We start from the raw sequence: 19,738 nt of genomic DNA on the forward strand, positions 1-19,738 counted from the left end.
GCGGAAACCTCTGGTTAGGGTAAATCACTGTGTGTGCGTGTGCATGTGCGTGTGCGTGTGTGTTTGTGTATGCTTAATTTTATGACGTATGTACATAACTAGGTAGAGCACAGGCTGGAAGAGCTATTTGATTATAAGCTCTAAAGGCTATTTTTAAAACTTTCTTCAAATTATAAAGTAATTCTCAGAAGGAACAATATCTCTTGGGAAACAAGAGGCACAATAAGCAACATGTGTCTATCTTCCTTTGGATACACAGCATTCATAGAGCTTCTCTCTAAACACGTCCCCCGAAAATAAAATCAAAACTGAAATACAAATATTTCTTAATTTTATAGGGGAAGAAAACAAGTGAGGGAGTATTTTCTAAAGAAAGCAGAAGAATCCAGGTAAGAATTACACAACAGGTAAACAATCATAAAGGTTTTTCATTGTTATGGCTTTCTCATTAAGAATTAAAAAGAAACAAGATAGATTTAACTATAATTATAAAACATACTATTAAATTAGATGTATTAGATATTTAACTATAGGAAGCATCAACCTAAAGACCAATTTAAAAAATCAGCAATCAAGAGACAGAGGGGATCTCAGATAAGTCATGGAGATACAAAAAATGAAAAGGATACAAACCTGGAACTGTTTCACAAATACTAGTCATGCACAGGTGCATCTGCTAGCTAGATACCCATTTGCTTTTCTCAGAACACTGCATCAACTTTATTTAGCTGTGGAACCTATCCTTCTAGTGACACTAATGTTCCAACCTAACCTTACATTTTATAAGTGAGAAAACTGTATTCTAGAGCTACTCAGTCGAATGTATCATCACTAGCCATATGAAACTATTTAAGTTTAAATTAATTAAAATTAAAAAAAACTAAACTCCAGTTCCTCAGTTACACTAGTCACATTTCAAATACTCTATAGCCATATGTGGCCACTGGCTACCATACTGGACGGTGCAGGTCTAGAATGTTTCCATCACTGCAGAAAGTTCTATTGGATAGTGCTGGTCTGGAGGTTATTTGATTTATCCATGCAGCTAAATGTGGCAGAGCCAAAGTCTCAGTCCTCTTTCTACACTACTTTACTTCCTCCACATGACCTTCATTAATCACCTGGTTTCTGAATTATCACGTTGGCCTTTTGTTAAGTTCTGCTTACAAACATCCATTTGCTTCCCACAGGTAAACTTTAAACTTTGCATGGCATTCCGCAATCTTACCTTAGTCTCTCACCATTCTCTTACATAAAAACACACTCTAGCCAACTGGTCTACTTGTTAAATATATTAACAAAACATAGTTTCACCTCCATGACGTTTCCTATGTCTTTGTCTCTGCCTGAATACTCTTTTCCACCTTCTCTGCTCTGCTTATTTAAAGTCCTACTCTTCCAGTTTGGTACTGGCACAAAAGCACAGATATAGATCAATGGAACAGGACAGAAAGCCCAGAGATAAACCCACACACATATGGTCACCTTATCTTTGATAAAGGAGGCAGGCATATACAGTGGAGAAAGGACAGCCTCTTCAATGAGTGGTGCTGGGAAAATTGGACAGGTACATGTAAAGGTATGAAATTAGAACACTCCCTGACACCATGCACAGAAATAGACTCAGAGTGGATTGGAGACCTAAGTGTAAGGGCAGACACTGTAGAACTCTTGGAGGAAAACATAGGCAGAACACTCTATGACGTACATCACAGCAAGATTCTTTTTGACCCAGCTCCCAGAGAAATGGAAATAAGAACACAAATAAACAAATGGGACCTAATGAAACTTGGGAGCTTTTGCACAGCAAAGGAAACCATAGACAGGACCAGGGGACAGCCATCAGAATGGGAGAAAATGTTTGCGGGTGAAGCAACTGACAAAGGATTGGTCTCCAGGGTTTGCAAGCGGCTCATGCAGCTCAATAACAAGGAAACGAACAACCCAATCCAGAAGTAGGCCGAAGACCTGAATGGACATTTCTCCAAAGAAGATATACGGATGGCCTACGGACACATGGGGGAATGCTCAACATCATTGATCACTGGAGAGATGCGAATCGAAACTGCAGTGAGATATCATCTCGCACCGGTCAGAGTGGCCATCATCGAAAAATCTAGGAACAATAAGTGCTGGAGAGGGTGTGGAGGAAGGGGAACACTCTTGCACTGTTGGTGGGAGTGTGGATTGATGCAGCCACTATGGAGAACAGTGTGGAGGTTCCTTAGAAAACTACAAATAGAACTGCCATGCGACCCAGCAACCCCAGTGCTGGGCATATACCCTGAGAAAACCATGGGTCAGGGAGAGTCGTGTACCAAAATGTTCATTGCAGCTCTATTTACAATAGCCAGGACATGGGGGCAACCTGGGTGTCCATCGACAGATGAATGGATGGAGAAGATGTGGCACATATATATGGTGGAATGTTGCTCAGCCATAAAAAGAAATGAGATGGAGGTATTTGTAGTGAGGTGGATGGAGTTAGAGTCTGTCATGCAGAGTGAAGTGGGTCAGAGGGAGAAAAACAAATTCAGTATGCTAACACATATATACGGAATCTAAGGGAAAAAAAAAAAAAAAAAAAAAGGCCATGAAGAACCTAGTGGCAAGACGGAATAAAGACACAGACCTACTAGAGGGTGGACTTGAGGATATGGGGAGGGGGTGGGGTGAGATGTGACAGGGTGAGAGAGGGTCATGGACGTGTATGCACTACCAAATGTGGAATGGATAGCTGGTGGGAAGCAGCCGCATAGCACAGGGAGATCAGCTCGGTGCTTTGTGACCACCTAGAGGGGTGGGATGGGGAGGGTGGGAGGGAGGGAGATGCAAGAGGGAAGAGAAATGGGAACATATTGTATGTGTATGGCTGATTTGCTCTGTTGTAGAGCAGAAGCTGACACACCATTGTAAGGCAATTATACTTCAATAAAGATGTTTAAAAAAATAAAAAATAAAAAACAAAAAATAAAGTCCTACTCTTCTTTCAAGGCCAACACCTACCTTATTTCCACAAATCATTCTAGGTCAGTAATTACAGATAAAGTACTAAAAATTGTTTCATACTTTTATATAGAAGTTTACAATTTTCTAAATACTTCACCTAAATATTTTACTGTGATTCTTTGCTAGAATGTGGGAAAAAAGTTAAGCAGAGTAAAGGTAATCAAGAGCGTGTGTATGTGTGGTGCTGATTACAATTTTTTAAAGGGTGATCAGCGCTTACTGAAAAGATGACATTTAAACTAAGACTTGAAGGGAGTTAGCCATGAGGAAATCTGGGGAAAGAGCATCCAAGGCAAAGGCAACAGCCACTGCAAAGGCCTTAAGGTAGGAATGTGCCTGGTATGTTCGAGGAATAGCCTAGAGGCCAGAATGCGGCCAGAGGGAAATGAGCAAGACAAAGAATATACGAGACAGGTCAGAATGTTATGGGACCAGGTTGTGTATGGCGTTACAGACCACTGTAAGAACTTTGGCTTTTATCCTAAGCGAGATGGGAAAACTTAGGGGGCTTCTAAACAGAGACAGTTTAGAATCTGAATAATTTAAAAGGATAATTCTAGTGTTAAGAATAGAACGGGGGGGCTTCCCTGGTGGCGCAGTGGTTCAGAGTCTGCCTGCCAATGCAGGGGACACGGGTTCGAGCCCTGGTCTGGGAAGATCCCACATGCTGCAGAGCAGCTGGGCCCGTGAGCCACAATTACTGAGCCTGAGCGTCTGGAGCCTGTGCTCCGCAACAAGATAGGCCGCGATAGTGAGAGGCCCGCACACCGCGATGAAGAGTGGCCCCCGCTCGCCACAATTACAGAAAGCCCTCGCACAGAAACGAAGACCCAACACAGCCATAAATAAATAAATAAATAAATAAATAAATAAATAAATAAAAATGAAAAAAAAAAAAAGAAACTTGCTTTTAAAAAAAAAAAAAAGAATGGGGGCTTCCCTGGTGGCACAGTGGTTGAGAATCTGCCTGCCAGTGCAGGGGACACAGGTTCGAGCCCTGGTCTGGGAAGATCCCACATGCCGTGGAGCAATTAGGCCCGTGAGCCACAATTACTGAGCCTGCGCGTCTGGAGCCTGTGCTCCGCAACAAGAGGCCGCGATAGTGACAGGCCCGCGCACTGTGATGAAGAGTGGCCCCCACTTGCCGCAACTAGAGAAAGCCCTCGCACAGAAACGAAGACCCAACACAGACATAAATAAATAAATAAATAAACTACATTCCTTTAAAAAAAAAAAAAAAGAATAGAATGGGAAGGAAGAAGTAAGGACAGTAACATGGAGAACAGTTTAAAGGCTACTGCAATACTCTAGGAGAGAGATGATGATGGGCATAAGGATATGTTTTGAAACTAGAACTGACAGAACTTCCTGATGGATTCCAAGAGGATTTTGGCCTGATTAAGCAGAAGGCTGAAACTGCTGTCCACTGAAATGGAGAAGGCTGTGCAAAGAACAAGTTTAGGGAGGAGCTAAGAGCAGGGCTTCATTTAAAGACATTCAAGAGATGCCTTTAAATCTTAGGTGAGAATGTACAGCCAAATACCCACATGACAGGCATGGAGTTCAGGAAAAAAATCTGGCCTAGAGATAAAATTTTGGGAAGAGTTGTTATACGAATGGTGGGTAAAATCACAAGCATGGATGAAGTTCCCAGAGGAATAAATAAAGAAGGATAAGGACTGAGCCCTGTGGCATTCCAACTTTAAGATATAGGGTAGAAGAGGAGGCTCCAGTAAAGGAGACAGGGAAGGTGGAAGGAATCACACCCTCATGAGACAAAACCTCTTGGTCTATCCCATCAGTATTACACTTGCCCCCTCCCTAAATATAAACTGTATCTTAAGAAGGACCTGAGAGACAATAACAATGTATCTTAGGTGATATAAGCTATTTCTTAGGCCTGTTCAGACTTGAGGGTATTAAGACACTTCCTCTGATACTTCTCAGAATGGATAAGAATTCTAAAGGAAGGGCTGTCTGGTCTCTGAGAGTCACAATGCGTGATACAAAACAGAAGTAAGCACAGATCTTTTTACTTTTGACTGTATATTAGTTTCCTGTTAACAAATTACCACAAAGTGGGTGACTTCAGACAACAGAAATTTATTTTCTCACAGTTCTGGAGGGTAAAAGCCTCAAATCCAGCAGCGTTACGATCCCTTTGGGGTTGCACAGGAGAATCTGTTCTTTGCTTCTTCCAGCTTCTGGTGATTACAAGCATTCCTTGGCTCGTGGCCACATCACTCCAGTCTCTGCCTCCACGCCTCACATTGCCTCCACCTCTTCTGTGCATCTTCCCCTCTTCTGTCTATCTGTAATTTCCCTCTCCTTTCCCCTTATACGGACAACCTGCCATTGAATTTTGGACCCCTCAGATAACTTGGGATGATCTCCTCATCTCAAGATCCTTAATTACATCTGCAAAGACTCTTTTTTCAAATAAGGTATCATTCACAGGATCCAGAGATTAGTATGTGAACATCTTTTTGAGGGCCACCACACAATCTACTACATGACTCCAGAAATTTTTGCTAAGGTCATCAGTAAAGTGTGTTATGTTTATGCAAAAAGCCAAAGGATGTTCATCTATAATTTTTTAGAAGTTACTATTATTATTATTTTTAATGAAAGGACATGGCTATAAGGAGATACCTATTTGATTTGGCTATGTATTTGATTTAGCTATATTTGGCTATGTGTAACTGCTTAGCAGGTAACCACTGTAACCCCTGGTTTGGATAAAAGAATCAGTTACTGTGCTATATAGTACATATCCTGTACTATAGGATGTGATGACAGACTTTTCTAAATGGTTGCTTTATTTTCCCCACTTAAATGCACTTAATCAGCCCCCACCCTCTCTTTCCAAAGGACCTTTTTTCATGATTTTGATTTAAGGATGCCTATGTAAGAAGTGTTGGTTATTCATGCAAACAAAAACTGAAGGATAGGGGCTTCCCTGGTGGCGCAGTGGTTGAGAATCTGCCTGCCAATGCAGGGGACACGGGTTCGAGCCCTGGTCCGGGAAGATCCCACATGCCGCGGAGCAACTGGGCCCGTGAGCCACAACTACTGAGCCTGCGCGTCTGGAGCCTCTGCTCCGCAACAAGAGAGGCCGCGATAGTGAGAGGCCCGCGCACCGCGATGAAGAGTGGCCCCCCCTTGCCGCAACTAGAGAAAGCCCTCACACAGAAACGAAGACCCAACACAGCCAAAAATAAAAATAATAAATAAATAATAAATAAAAAATTAAAAAAAAAAACTGAAGGATAAATTAGTTAAGGCAATATTTAAATATATCAGAGGTTTAAAATCTGGTTCTGGAGCAGACCTAGTCAACTCTCCTGACTCAATACGTTACAAGAGCATCTTGTTATTGATTCATTCATTGTAACTTATTCCAGTGTGGGAGGTAACAGGACCTCAGCACCAGTAGTCTCATGGGTACTTTTTCCTTCTGTTTTTATACTGAGATTGGCTATGACAAGTTACTAATAATTTAAAAATCTATTTTGTAACAGTCTTGTCTGAGTAGTTAAGAGTGTTTCAAAGACATAATTTATACTAATCAAATGAAACAGATGACAGCACATTCTCCCTCATTTTACAGACAGGGAAAGAGAGTGAGGCAGAGCCATTTTGGGAAAGTTGTACAAACGAAAGAAGTCAGGTATCCTGACTTTCAATTCAACTCAGTAATTCCAATTCAATGACATATGTGCTTCTGTATTTGGACTCAAAAGACATGTTAGAAAGAGACTATCAAAAAAGACAAAAGAGGGCTTCCCTGGCGGCGCAGTGGTTGAGTGTCTGCCTGCCGATGCAGGAGACACGGGTTCGAGCCCTGGTCTGGGAGGATCCCACATGCCGCGGAGCAACTGGGCCCGTGAGCCACAGCTACTGAGCCTGCGCGTCTGGAGCCTGTGCTCCGCAATGGAAGAGGCCGCAACAGTGAGAGGCCCGCGCACCGCGATGAGGAGTGGCTCCCGCTCGCCGCAACTGGAGAAAGCCCTCGCACAGAAAAGAAGACCCAACACAGCCAAAAATAAATAAATAAATAAATAAATTTAAAAAAAAAAAAAAAAAAGACAAAAGAATTTCTGTGGAAAGGAAAAAACATTTCATACAAAATACTCCTAGAGCTGTGCTGTCCGGTGTAACCACATGGTGGATCCAAGACTTGGTATGAATAAAAGAATGCAAAGTCATTCACTAATACATGCTGAGACAATAATGTTTTGTATATGTTGCGTTAAATAAAATATATTATGAAAATTAATTTCACCTGTTTCTTTTTACTTTTTAATGTGGCTAACAGGAAATCTTAAATTAATTTATGACTTACATTATATTTCTATTAGATAGCCCTGCTATAGAAAGAGTTATGAAATAGTTACATTACAATACATACTTTATTCAGTTAGCAAATACTTATCCAACACCTATCATCGTCAGGCCTTATGCTAAGTGCTGAGACCTTAAGAGTGAACAAAGATAATGGTCCCTGGCATCATACAGTTTACATTATCTCCTACACTTCTACTGCACGTTTCATATGTATTATCTCATATGCATAAGAATAACTTAGAATACTTCACCATTTGGGGCGCAAATGCCAATACCTGACTTAGAAATCACAAAATATAAATCATCAGTAGATTTATAGTAATGGCCATCTATTTTTGTGATACATTAGTTATATTATTATGCTATATACGATTTATCTGGAAGCCTAACACTATCTCACTCCCTATAGCTTCTCTTGGTTTCTTGTTCCTTCCCTCTAACTAGTTTGCTCCCTCCTACGGCTCATCTCTACCAGAAGTCTCTACAACTGGCAACCTTGCTTGCTATTCACATTACAGCAGGGCTGTTTATACTTTCAGGGGTCTCCAGAGGAGGACAGAGATCGAAAATGTTAAGTGTACATACTTTTAAGGGGCTAAGTTCAGTTTTTTGAACCCAAGACTGAGTTTTGAAGTTTCTTTTCGGCTTAAACAAACTAGGGTGATTTCTGAGGCTTTTGCTTCAAAATTCAACGCACAAATTTATTTGAGGGTTAAAACAACTCCTTATTAGTTTTATCCTACTGAGGATTTCACAGAAGAAAACTCTACTCGGGGAGGGGGAGGGGGAAGGGGAAGCTGGGACGAAGTGAGAGAGTGGCATGGACATATATACACTACCAGATGTAAAACAGATGGCTAGTGGGAAGCAGCAGCATAGCACAGGGAGATCAGCTCGGTGCTTTGTGACCACCTAGAGTGGTGGGATAGGGAGGGTGGGAGGGAGACGCAAGAGAGGGAGGGGATATGGGGATATATGTATACATATAGCTGATTCACTTTGTTGTACAGCAGAAACTAACACACCATTGTAAAGCAATTTACTCCAATAAAGATGTTAAAAAAAAAAATGCTGGTATACTCACACACAAAAAAGGAAACTCTACCAAGCAGGACTTCAAAAACAAATTAACAAGTAGCATTTCTCAAGTAAATGACTTTTAAAAGAAAATAGTAGGTAACATCAATAGAACAAGAATGTATAATGTTTTTTAAGCTAATATCTTAGCTTTCGAGAAAATGTCACCAATAAACAAATTAATTGTTCAGGTTTTATTGACAGCTACAAAGACAGCAATACAAGCAAAAACTACTTTATCAAAAGGGGCTAATTTTTCTCAGTTTAACACAGAAAGTATTACTGACATATGACAGCTATTGAGAAATGAACGAAGTATCCAAGTTTTAAACACCCAAAATGATTTCACTGCCTTTTTTCTACCCTCATCTGAAATACAGATGTGTTTAGCAAAGGAACAGTATCCCAGTCTTTAGCTGTGCAGGTGTGGTTATATATATAGTTGTTGCAGGGTTATACAAAGCTAACAAAAGCTAGTACCTCATGACTTAAAAATTAAAAAGCCAAAGAAAAATAATAATTACTCCTGACTGGAGAAAAAAAATCACCTAAGGAAAATTTAGTTGATCTCCATAAGTAATCAGATTAACATTTTGCTTAAAAAAAGATCAAACCAAAACCTTTAAGCTAAAGTACTTCATATACGACCATGGGTCCTTTCAGACCATCATTAAACTACTAGCGCTAGTTTGCCAAACACAATGCCAATACAATCAAATATAAATTTAGAAATTCAACCTTTTTTTGGCCTTCAGCCCAAAATGGCCTAATTTTTACATGGGCCTTAAATGATAAAAGATCATAAAGCTTAGCACGAAACCAGCCTGCATTTGACAATCAACTGTCACCTGTTAGAAGCATCAGAAAAACAAATAACAATTCTCTAAGATTTCCTTTATAACCTGAGTAGGGAAGAAATATAAAGAGGCAATTCAGATATAAATGCAACAAAATTTATCCCTAGCTTACTCTCTGCCCAGCACCTGACCAGGGATTTTGACGTGTTATCACAAATATTTGTCTTCCTTCTCTTCCTTGAAAAATTCAGAAAACTACGTTTTTCAGTCCTCAGCGTCCTCCAGATTGGGGGGATGGGGGTGGGGCGGTGTGGGCAGGGATGATTAGAAACCAAAGAATTTCTGTGATAAATCTAAGGAAGTGTTAAGGATAAAATCAGAACCTGCCATAATATACAAGAGATTCTTTCAAATGATAAAAGAGTTTGTTTTAAATTACCTATATTGAATTCCATCTAACAACCCTGTGAGAATAATATCTTTCAATCTGATCCCATTGAAGAGAGGCAACCCCAAGTGTCTTAATTCACAACTGCAAAAATATGACCTTACGACTTCCTCTATTTCAAATGTGTGAAGTGCATTTATTTTCCACTAAAATGCTGAAGTAGCTTTAAAAACAGACAATAATCTTAGTATCTTTCATATGTTAGGTAGAAAAATAAGTTTCATTTAATCAAGTAAAAAGGCACCCAAAATTCTACAAATCACCACCAAAATTTTAAAAATTCCAATATTGGTCTGAAGACAGTAAAATGGACCATTCTTTATATAAACTCTAATGATCAACTGAGGCGTCATTCAAATGAAACAACAATATTTCAAGTAGCTACTATCTGGAGCCTAAAAATTGAGTTGTGTTTCAACTCCTAAAATAACGCTACAGTTTTAAAAGTTAATCTTACTGGAATCCTCCTGGAAGTCACAGATATTGAAAACCTACACTAACATTAGTTGCCAAATGTAATTTTTTTCCTCAGAAAGACACCTTGTGGTGACATTAAAATAGTTTCTGAGGACACATGAAATTTAAATTTCAGTTACACTGTATACAATAATAGAAAGGGGAATAAAACTAACTATAAGAATAAAAAGGGTTTTTGTTGTTGTTGTTGCATAATGTGGTTTAGGTCCCAAGACTTAATTCTAGATCTTTACCATGGAATTGCACGTAGCAAGCAAAGAACATTTGAAAATAAGCGTCAACAATAGATCATCGCCATTTTCTAAATAGAAGTATTTACATTTTGATTCCGTTCTGACAGTTGGGTGTTAAGGAAGCATAAACAAGCCAATATGGTAATAACAGCTTGACTTATAAAGATGCTCATTAAGATGGTTAATGGCAAAACCGAAAATGAAACTTGGGCATACCATCAGACTTCACATAACAAAAAGGGTCAAGGAATTAGGTTAAAATAAAAAATACATATGTATAAATAAAAAGACAGCCATGTTCCTACCAAAAAAAAAAAAAGAAGAAGAAAGAAAAGTGGAATGCTAAGGAAAAATCACAAACATTTTAAGGCAACCGATCAGAGAAAAGAATTGCTTTATTCCTCCACCGTTTACTAATATTTAATAATAGCGTTTGCAGCCAACACCTGGGTTTGAAAACTGCAGAGGCATTTAAATGCTGTTCTTTCCAACGTCCACCCAACAGGACGTTCCGCAACATTTTGAATAGTAAATATTAACCAGAATAAAACATCGTTCGTATATTTCTACCTTCAAGAGCTAATGGGAAAAAATTAAGACCTTTCTTTCTCCCATATGTAGCCTTAACCATTCTCTCCCCTCTTTTATTTACTGCCCTTTGTCGCGAGGTTAATGAACCCTGAACTTATTTCCCTTCTTCACATTAATGAAAAGGGTGGGGGTGGGGGGAAGGGCAACGGCAGAGGGGAAGCCAAATGATAGGAAAAACTGGAAATTAAAAACAGTGGCATTACTCGCTGGATGAAGACTGAGAACTCCCTGAAGGTTTAGCGTGAGGAAGACAACCCTGCAGGACCCCTCTTAAGACATACTTCACCCCAGACCACACCATTTTTCGTCTGTTTAATTTCTGCTTTTGCAGGGGGTGGCAGTCCCCCGGATGAACGTTCCCCAGTGCCTGCCTCTCTTTTCCCCGAGGCCTCCAGCCGCAGGGGGTGGGGGGCGCTGGCCCCGGCTCCGAATTTGCAGCGAGGCCCGGAAATCGGTCCCGTTAGAGCCGATTTCACCCATCAGGAATGCGCTCCGCCCCCGCCACCTCCCCGCCGCGGCCGCCCTCCGCGTCGCCCGCTCCAGGGGCCGGGGAAGTGCAGGAGGGGAGCGCCGCCTCCGCCCGTCACAACACCGCCGGGTCGGCCGCCCTCGCCCCAGACTGCTCGGGCCAGGAGGACACGGCTCGGGGCGTATGCCACGCCTCGCCTCTGCCCGCGCGGCCGAGGGGACGCCAGAGCCGGGGCCAAGCCGGGGACGCGGAACCAGCCCGAGGCCTGACCCCCGGGCCGCCGCGGCCCCGCGCCGAGCACGAGCAGGGGCTCCTTTCCCGTGGGATTTCCGAATCCATTTCCGTCCCGGGGAGGGGCGCAAGGGTAGCAGCCGGAGCGCCCCGTGTCGGAAACTGGAGCCGCCCCTGCCCTCTGGCTCCCGGGCGCAGCTTCCTCCAGTACCCACCCGTACCTTCAACTCCTCGGGGCGACGCAGGGCGCAGGGCTGCGGGCGAGCAGGCCCATCTCCTGGCGGCGGCAGCAGCCAAAGGAAGTACGGAGGAGGGTTCCTCAGACCCGCCAAGGCGCCTCTCAGCTGGGGCGGGGGGAACGGAGAGGAGGGGTCCAGACGGCCGCTTTCCCGAACTCCTCCTCCGCAGTTCTGTCTTGACTGCTGTTCCCGGGAACCAGCACCGCAACTGCCATTCTCCCCCTCCCGCAGCCCCCGCTGTCTCCACCCCCTCCTCCCACTCCTTCCTCCCGCCCCCGGCCCGCCCCTGCGCACCGCCCACGTGCCTTGCGTCATGGCGTCACGCCCACCCGGCCCGTCGCGGGCGGCTCTGGGACGCGGCTGTTCGCTCGCTCGTGTTCGCCCCGCGCACGCCCGGGAGCTCCCCGCCAGCGACTCGGGCGGCCGGGAGTGCGGCCCCTCCCGCCTGTCTCCCCGTCCGGGGCTGTCAGCGGCCCTTCCTGCCCATCATCCCGCAAGACTTCCCCGAAGCGGGCCGGGCTGTGGGGCAGGTGTCTCCTCCAAGGACGGGTGGGAGCGGCTGGAGGTGTAGGGAGATGCTGGACTTGCGGAGCTCGGCTGTCGGCGTTTCGCACGCCATTATTCATTCCTTTGTGTTCTCACGGTTCACCTGCTAGATTGGCAGCCCCAGGGAGAGCAGGGCCGTGGTGCTGCAGCGAGTTTCTAACCTCTCCGGGAGGAAATGTCCTTCCCTCAGGGTGGCGGCGCCCCGCCGCCCCCTTCTTTTAATGGACCTTAGTTTTCCGCAGGGGCTGCTAGGAGCAGCGCTTAGCCACAGTTGAACACCTTGCGTGAGGGTTCGGAGAATATCTTCCAGTCACCTCTTTTTTTCCCACTTGATATCACAGAGTCCCTTAAGAATTCAGAATTCATATTTCAGTTATGTTTGATACCTTCTGAATTACTTTAATCCACTGTATCCGTTCCACCCCCTCATATTCTTGAAGCCAGCCATACCCCCTTTGAATTTTTTAACCTACACATGACTGGGTATCAGTTCATCTTCGTTGAATAAACACATTCAGTCCATTCCTTCCTAGTTGATTTCAAGATTTAGTCACTCTTTGGAATACTGAGAAACAGGAATGTTATAGATGCTGGACAGAATGTCCTTTCGCCATCTGTTACTTAACTAAATATATCCCCTTTCAATCCTTGTTTTAGTGTATCTAATTTAAATTAGAAACAAACCAAGGAGCCATGGTCTTTCAGAGGGTACTTGGTATCTTTGGTAACCCAGTAAATATTTACCAATTAGAAAACTAAACAAGGTTTCTAAGCAGTTTAGGTCTAAGTATATTTGACCACAACTCTTAAAGGAAGTAATGATGGATATATTCATTTTCATTTATCGGAAGTTTTAAAGCTGTTATATATTCCTTTAAATGCTATTTGGAGGCTGCCAGCAATTTAATCAGTGTGATACTTTAAGCCTACAGGTAGTACAAGAATAGTAAGTTAAATGGATTTATAGAATGGTACCCATCCATAATATAATCCTTCCTGTAAATATATCAACATGTTGAACAACATTTCAGAACAGATGGGGCATTGTCTTGGAAGGGAGTTTTGAGGAAAGAGTCTGCAGAGTGGGAATGGTCTTGTACTCTGTCATAATTTCCGGAGATGCCTTTTCCTGTCATCTTAAAAACTAGAGGGATTTCCTGTTCTTCACTAGGGCAACGTAAATCTATTAAAGAAATAGCTATTGAACATCTCCACTCAAATCCCCACAGGCACTTCAAACTTAGCCTGTCCAAGACATAATTTGTTATCTTTTTCTCAAAACTTGCCTCTCTCTTTTACCCAGGCCCAAGCCAGAAATCTAGGATTCTTCCTAGGCACCCTCCTTTTGATCAGTTCCAGTTTGTAGTTAACCACCAAGTCCTGCTTACTGCATGTCCTAAACACCCCTGCACTCACTCTCCTCTATATCCCCCTTCTGCCTTTGGGGCAGTGGTTTCAGCTTGGGCTGCATGTTAGAATCTCCTCTGGAGCTTTAAGAAATATCCTGCCGCCCAGGCTGCATCCACCGATTAAATCAGGAGCGCTGAGGATGATGTTCAGGCGTCAGTATTTTTAAAAACTCCCCAGGTGATTCCAATGCAGAGCCAAGGTTGAAAACCACTGGAGGGCCTCATTATTTCTCACTGGATTACTGCAAAAGCATAATAATTGGCCCCAGGTGCCTTCATTTTCGGCGGCATTCTCCCTTCTTTCCCTACTCTCTTTTAATTCTTTCAATATCAATTCAATAAATATTTATTGGGTGCCTAGTTCGGGCAGAGAGTTTTGCTGTTATTGAAACTGGGAATACAGCAATGAAAAAGACAGGCCTTGTTTCTGCTCTCATAGAACATATATTCTGGGGCGCAGAGTTGGGGAAGGCAGAGTAAATAACAACAGAGACATAAACAAAAAGAAATAAATTTACCAGAGTAACATATAGAAACCAGGGAGCCTGTTACTTCAGTTTGGTGTCTCAAACTAAAGTCCACTCCTCGGACATTTGAGCTGGGTTCTATTAGGTTGGCCAAAAAGTGCCTTCGGTTTTTTTTTTTTTTTTCGGTTTTTAAGTTTAAAAAAAAAAAGACATTTTTCATTTTCACCAAGAACTTTATTGAACAACGTATTCACCCTTTTGTTCCACTACCTTCTGCCATTTTTCAGGCAACTTCATAATTCCGTCTTCCCAAAACATATTATCTTTTTGAGCAAAGAACTGTTCCAGGTGCCTTTTACAGTCTTCCCGGGAATTGAAATTTTTTCCATTAAGAGAATTTTGTAAAGACCTAAATAAGTGGAAATCCAAAGGTGCAATGCCTGGTGAATACAGCAGATGAATCAGAACTTCCCAGCCAAGCTGTAACAGTTTTTGCCTGGTCATCAAAGAAACATGTGCCCTTGCCTTATCCTGATGGAAGATTATGCGTTTTCTGTTGACTAATTCTGGATGCTTTTCATCGAGTGCTGCTTTCAGTTGGTCTAATTGGGAGCAGTAATTGTTGGAATTAATCATTTGGTTTTCTGGAAGGAGCTCATAATAGAGGACTCCCTTCCAATCCCACCATATACACAACATCACCTTCTTTGGATGAAGACCGGCCTTTGGCTTGGTTGGTGTGGTTCATTTTGCTCGCCCCACAATCTCTTTCATTCCACTTTATTGTACAGCATCCACTTTTCATCGCCCGTCACAATTTGTTTTAAAAAGGGAATGTTTTCATTACTTTTAAGTAGAGGATTGCATGCGGAAATACTGTCAAGAAGGTTTTTTTTTGCTTAACTTATGTGGAACCCAGACGTCAAAGCGATGAACATAACCAAGCTGGTGCAAATGATTTTCAGTGCTTGATTTGGTTATTTTGAGTATGTCAGCTATCTCCCACATGTATAACATTGATTGTTCTCAACCAGTGCCCCGATTTGATTGCTGTGACCTTCAACTGGTCTACCCGACCGTGGAGCATCGTCTAGCAAATCTCCAGCACGAAACTTCGCAAACCACTTTTGACACGTTTGACCGGTCACGGCACCTTCTTCATACACTGCACAAATCTTTTTGTGCATTTCAGTTGCGTTTTTACCTTTCTTGAAATACTAGAGCATAATATGCCGAAAATGTTGCTTTTTTCTTCCATCTTCAATATTAAAATGGCTACACAAAAATTCACCAATTTTGATGTCTTTATTTTAAATGCATGCTGATATGACAGCTGTCACATACAATCTAACAAAATTGTTTCAAATGAAGTTAAAGACAACTAAGTGCTACTAGAGCCATCTTATGGAAAAAAACAAATGAACCTTTTGGCCAACCCAATACAAGATAAGAAGGAGGCAAACAAGTTACGGGGTGGGGAAGGCAGAGGAAACAGCAGATGCAAAGGTTCTAGCAAGACAAACTTGCCAAGTTCAAGGCAACTAGAGGCTGAAGCATGGTGAGTAAGAGGGAATATGATGTAGGTTTAGAGAGGTAAGAGGCAGCCAGATTATTTAAGACCTTTTAAGGTCATGATAAGAATTCTAAATGGTTGGGATGATGTGCGATGAGAAACAATAGATTTTTAAGTGGAGTGACACCCAATTTACCTTTGAAAAGGATCACTCTAATTGTTTTGTGGATCAGATTGTAACAGAGCAAGAATAGAAACAGGGAGAGCAGTTAGGAGGCTACTACAAGAATCCAGGAAAGAAATCATAGTTCTTTGGACCAAAGTGGTGACAAAAGAGGATGGTCTTGGTATTTGTTTTAGAGGAAGAATTGATAAGACTTGCTTGGAATGGGGTAAAAGTAGGGAATAAGAGAAAGAGAGCAATGGGGTTACAATAATAGCTACTCTTTATTGAATACATATTATATGACAGGCACTGTTTTAAGTGCTTTATAAGTATAAGGCCATTTAATTATGAGTCCCAAAAGGTAGGTGCTATTATTATCCCATTAACAAATGAGGATCTGAGGCTTGAGAGGTTGTCATTTGCACAAAGTTACATAGCTGGTAAGTGGCAGAGCTGGGATTTGGACCACGCAGGCTCTCTGGCTCCAGAGCTCCTACCCTTCTCCCATCCCTACACCAGCCCCCTCCATTGGTGACAGTCAAAGTGAAAATTTCTTCAACCACACAAAGCTGCTTGCAGTACCACAAATCCTCTCTCCTTTCTCCCTTCCTGTCCTTCTTTTCTCTCTCTCTCACACATGAGCATCTTCTTTTCTTTGCACATGCCATCGACTCTGCCTAGAGTGCCCCCTCCCCTCTCTCTGTCTAGCTCAATTTATCAACCTTCGCTGGCCCTTACAGGCTAAGCTGAGCCCATCTTCTCTGGCTCCACAGCAATCCTGTGCCTATCTCTATAATTTTCTGTGTAAAGCACTTCATTATTTTTGTAGGTCTTTTCCACTAAATTTTGAAGTCAGGTAGCTTAATCCTGACACATAAGGAAGAGAAGAAGGAAGCAATCAAAGATGCCTAGCCATGCACATGTGGCATGCCTTCCCTGGGCAATGAGAGACACAAATATGGTAAAGTATTGTCCCTGCTTTCAAGAAGTTTGTAAATTTGGCAAGGAAACAGACACATAGAAAATCACTCTAATACAAGGGCCAAAAGTGTGACAAAAACATGTAGGAGCACTGGACAGGATATTGGAAGCAAGAAGCTCAGCCTTAGGGTCGTTTCATTGGAAAATATGCAACCAGGAAGGGGAGCTTGGGGTTTTTTTTTTTCACCATCATCATTTAACACGGTTTGGGGAGGCAGTCTTGGGACCTCATCCAGGAAGACTTGGGAGATTCTCATTTGCCACAATTGGTTCACTGGAATGTGCTACTTCCTAACTGCTCACTCTTACCTGTCCTTTTGTGATTAAATATATTGATTCCCAAATTGGTCCAGTTCCCTTCCTGGCAGGTCATAGAAATGTCTTCTTAGCCAGTTCCCTCCTTTTTCTCATCTATGAGGTTTCAGAGCCTGGGTTCTAGCTGCGGGACCTTGGGAAATTTACCGAACTTCTATGACCCACAACGTGGGGCCCAGCGTGTAAGACTGTGAAGGTTGTGGCCTGCATTACCACAAGGGTGCCGCAGACAGAGACCACACTGTGTACAGTGCCCCTTGGGTGTACTCAACATGCCCCACCATCAAATGGGGGTGAAAATAATACCTGCCCCATTGGGTTGTTCTCAGGGCTAAATGAGTAAATGCAGATACAACACTTAGGCTTGGCATGTAGCAAATCATCAGTAAATGTTAGCTACTATTTCTAGGTAAAGGGAAACTCACTAGAGTGGGAGATATTCCAGCTAGGATTTAATTAATTAATTAATTAATTTGTTTATTTTTGGCTGTGTTGGGTCTTCGTTTGTGTGCGAGGGCTTTCTCTATGCGGCAAGCAGGGGCCACTCTTCATCGCGGTGCGCGGGCCTCTCACTATCGCGGCCTCTCTTGTTGCGGAGCACAGGCTCCAGACGCGCAGGCTCAGTAGTTGTGGCTCACGGGCCTAGTTGCTCTGCAGCATGTGGGATCTTCCCGGACCAGGGCTTGAACCCGTGTCCCCTGCATTGGCAGGCAGATTCTCAACCACTGCGCCACCAGGGAAGCCCCCAGGTAGGATTTTAAAGAATGGGGTCGTCTGTGTCCCGGCTTGGATGGTTCTCTTAATTGTTAGGACCATATAGAGAATCTGGAGAGGAGAGACCTTGTCTCTTCCAAATTGAGAACCTAGGCCTCTCAATGGAAAAGTCGTTCAGGTAGCTGAACGCTGAGCGGCTCTGATCCACTTATCCCACTGCTCTGACCTTGCACAGGGGAACTGGCCTCCCCAAAGCCCACCCAAGGTACTCTTCCTTGTAGGAAGGTTAGATTCCCTGAAGGGCTATTTAATAAGCCTTTAGGATGATATTTCTCAAAGCATAGGCTAGAAGCATCATTGCTAGAATCACCTGGGGTGCTTACTAAGATAGATTCCTGGGTAATTCATATCACATGTTTGAGAACTATAGCTTAAGTGCTTCAGCCATTATGACAAAATCCCAACTTCAAGCAGTTTTCTTCCATTAGATCTCTTGATGGGCCCTTCAGAAAGAAGTGTATCTTTTTTCCTCTTCATGGTATCCATTCAATTACCTAAAACTTGATTCGTTCTCCCTCTTACCCATTATCCAGAAGTGATATCTCCTTTAACCTTTGCTTGTTGGAGACTGGCTCCTCAGGGCACCATTGCCCGTTGCTTACTCCAGTCTTTCTTGATTACCTTCCTTCTTTGGCTGACTCATGAGCAAGCCAACCCCATGCTGGTGACCTGGGCCAGAAACCCCCAGAGTCCCCTATAACTAGAGCTGGTTAGACTCACTCCAGGTTGGACAGAATGAGTTCGGCTGACTAGGTCCACAGTGGTGGGCTGCAATGGGAGCAGATGTCACTGGGTGAGGAACAAGGACTTAGTGTAATCGTATGTCCCAGGTGGCTCAGGACACACCTGGCTTATACCTGTGTGTGGGCTTAATTAATAGTACCACCTTTCTTTTTTTTTGGGCCATGCTGCGGGACATGCAGGATCTTAGTTCCCCAACCAGGGATGGAACTCGTGCCCCCTGCCGTGGAAGCGTGGAGTCTTAACCACTGGACCACCAGGGAAGTCCCAATAGTACCACTTTTCACTTTCAAAGGGGCCTGGGTTAGACAATAAATTATATGGTCATCCTGGTAATGAGCTTCATGTCAAGATCAACAGTTGCAATGCCATAGCCCCTGGATTGTGCCTATACTACCCCCTTCCTACCTTCCCAGCCTCCAATACCATGCCGTGGTTCCTTTCTTCCCTCTGATTTCTTAATGAACTTACTTTGGTATCATACTTTGGGCCTACATTAAAGGATTTATAAGAAAGCACCATGAAATTTGTTGCTGTATTTACTCTCTCTAACAATATCTGGAAAATGTTTTTCTTTAGTTTTAGCACCTGGTATAGTTGTGTTTCCCTTGTGTATTATCCCCATTTGTTTTGTCTTCTGGATACTCAATTGTGGGACTGACAGTATTTTCCTTGGCTGCGAGGAAGCTTACAGCCATGTATGAGGCATCCTTCCGGCCTGTGTATAATATTGAACAGGATGCACTTTACATACTTAACTCACTTCTGACTTAAATCCTCTGCTTCCATGTCTTCACTGAATTCAGATTTAATTTTTCTGGTGTTATTCATATCTATCTCTATCTATCTATCTATCTACCTATCTATCTATCTAATCTGTAACCCAGCTTTTATGCTATTAGAAACAA

At 42.8% G+C, this 19,738-nt stretch overlaps 1 protein-coding gene across 1 annotated transcript in view; it reads right to left on the reverse strand.

The window, feature by feature from the left end:
• RNF19A (ring finger protein 19A, RBR E3 ubiquitin protein ligase) overlaps positions 1-12,176 on the reverse strand; it is a 72,496-nt gene extending 60,320 nt beyond the window's left edge. Inside the window, exon 1 of the mRNA XM_082432706.1 lies at positions 11,901-12,176. The gene's annotated coding sequence lies outside the window, so the exon portion shown is untranslated. The remainder of the gene's footprint in view (positions 1-11,900) is intronic.
• Between the last annotated feature and the right edge of the window lie 7,562 nt (positions 12,177-19,738).

This window comes from Balaenoptera physalus (genome assembly GCF_965194825.1).
Source record: "Balaenoptera physalus genome assembly, chromosome: 17".
Lineage (NCBI taxonomy): Eukaryota > Metazoa > Chordata > Mammalia > Artiodactyla > Balaenopteridae > Balaenoptera > Balaenoptera physalus.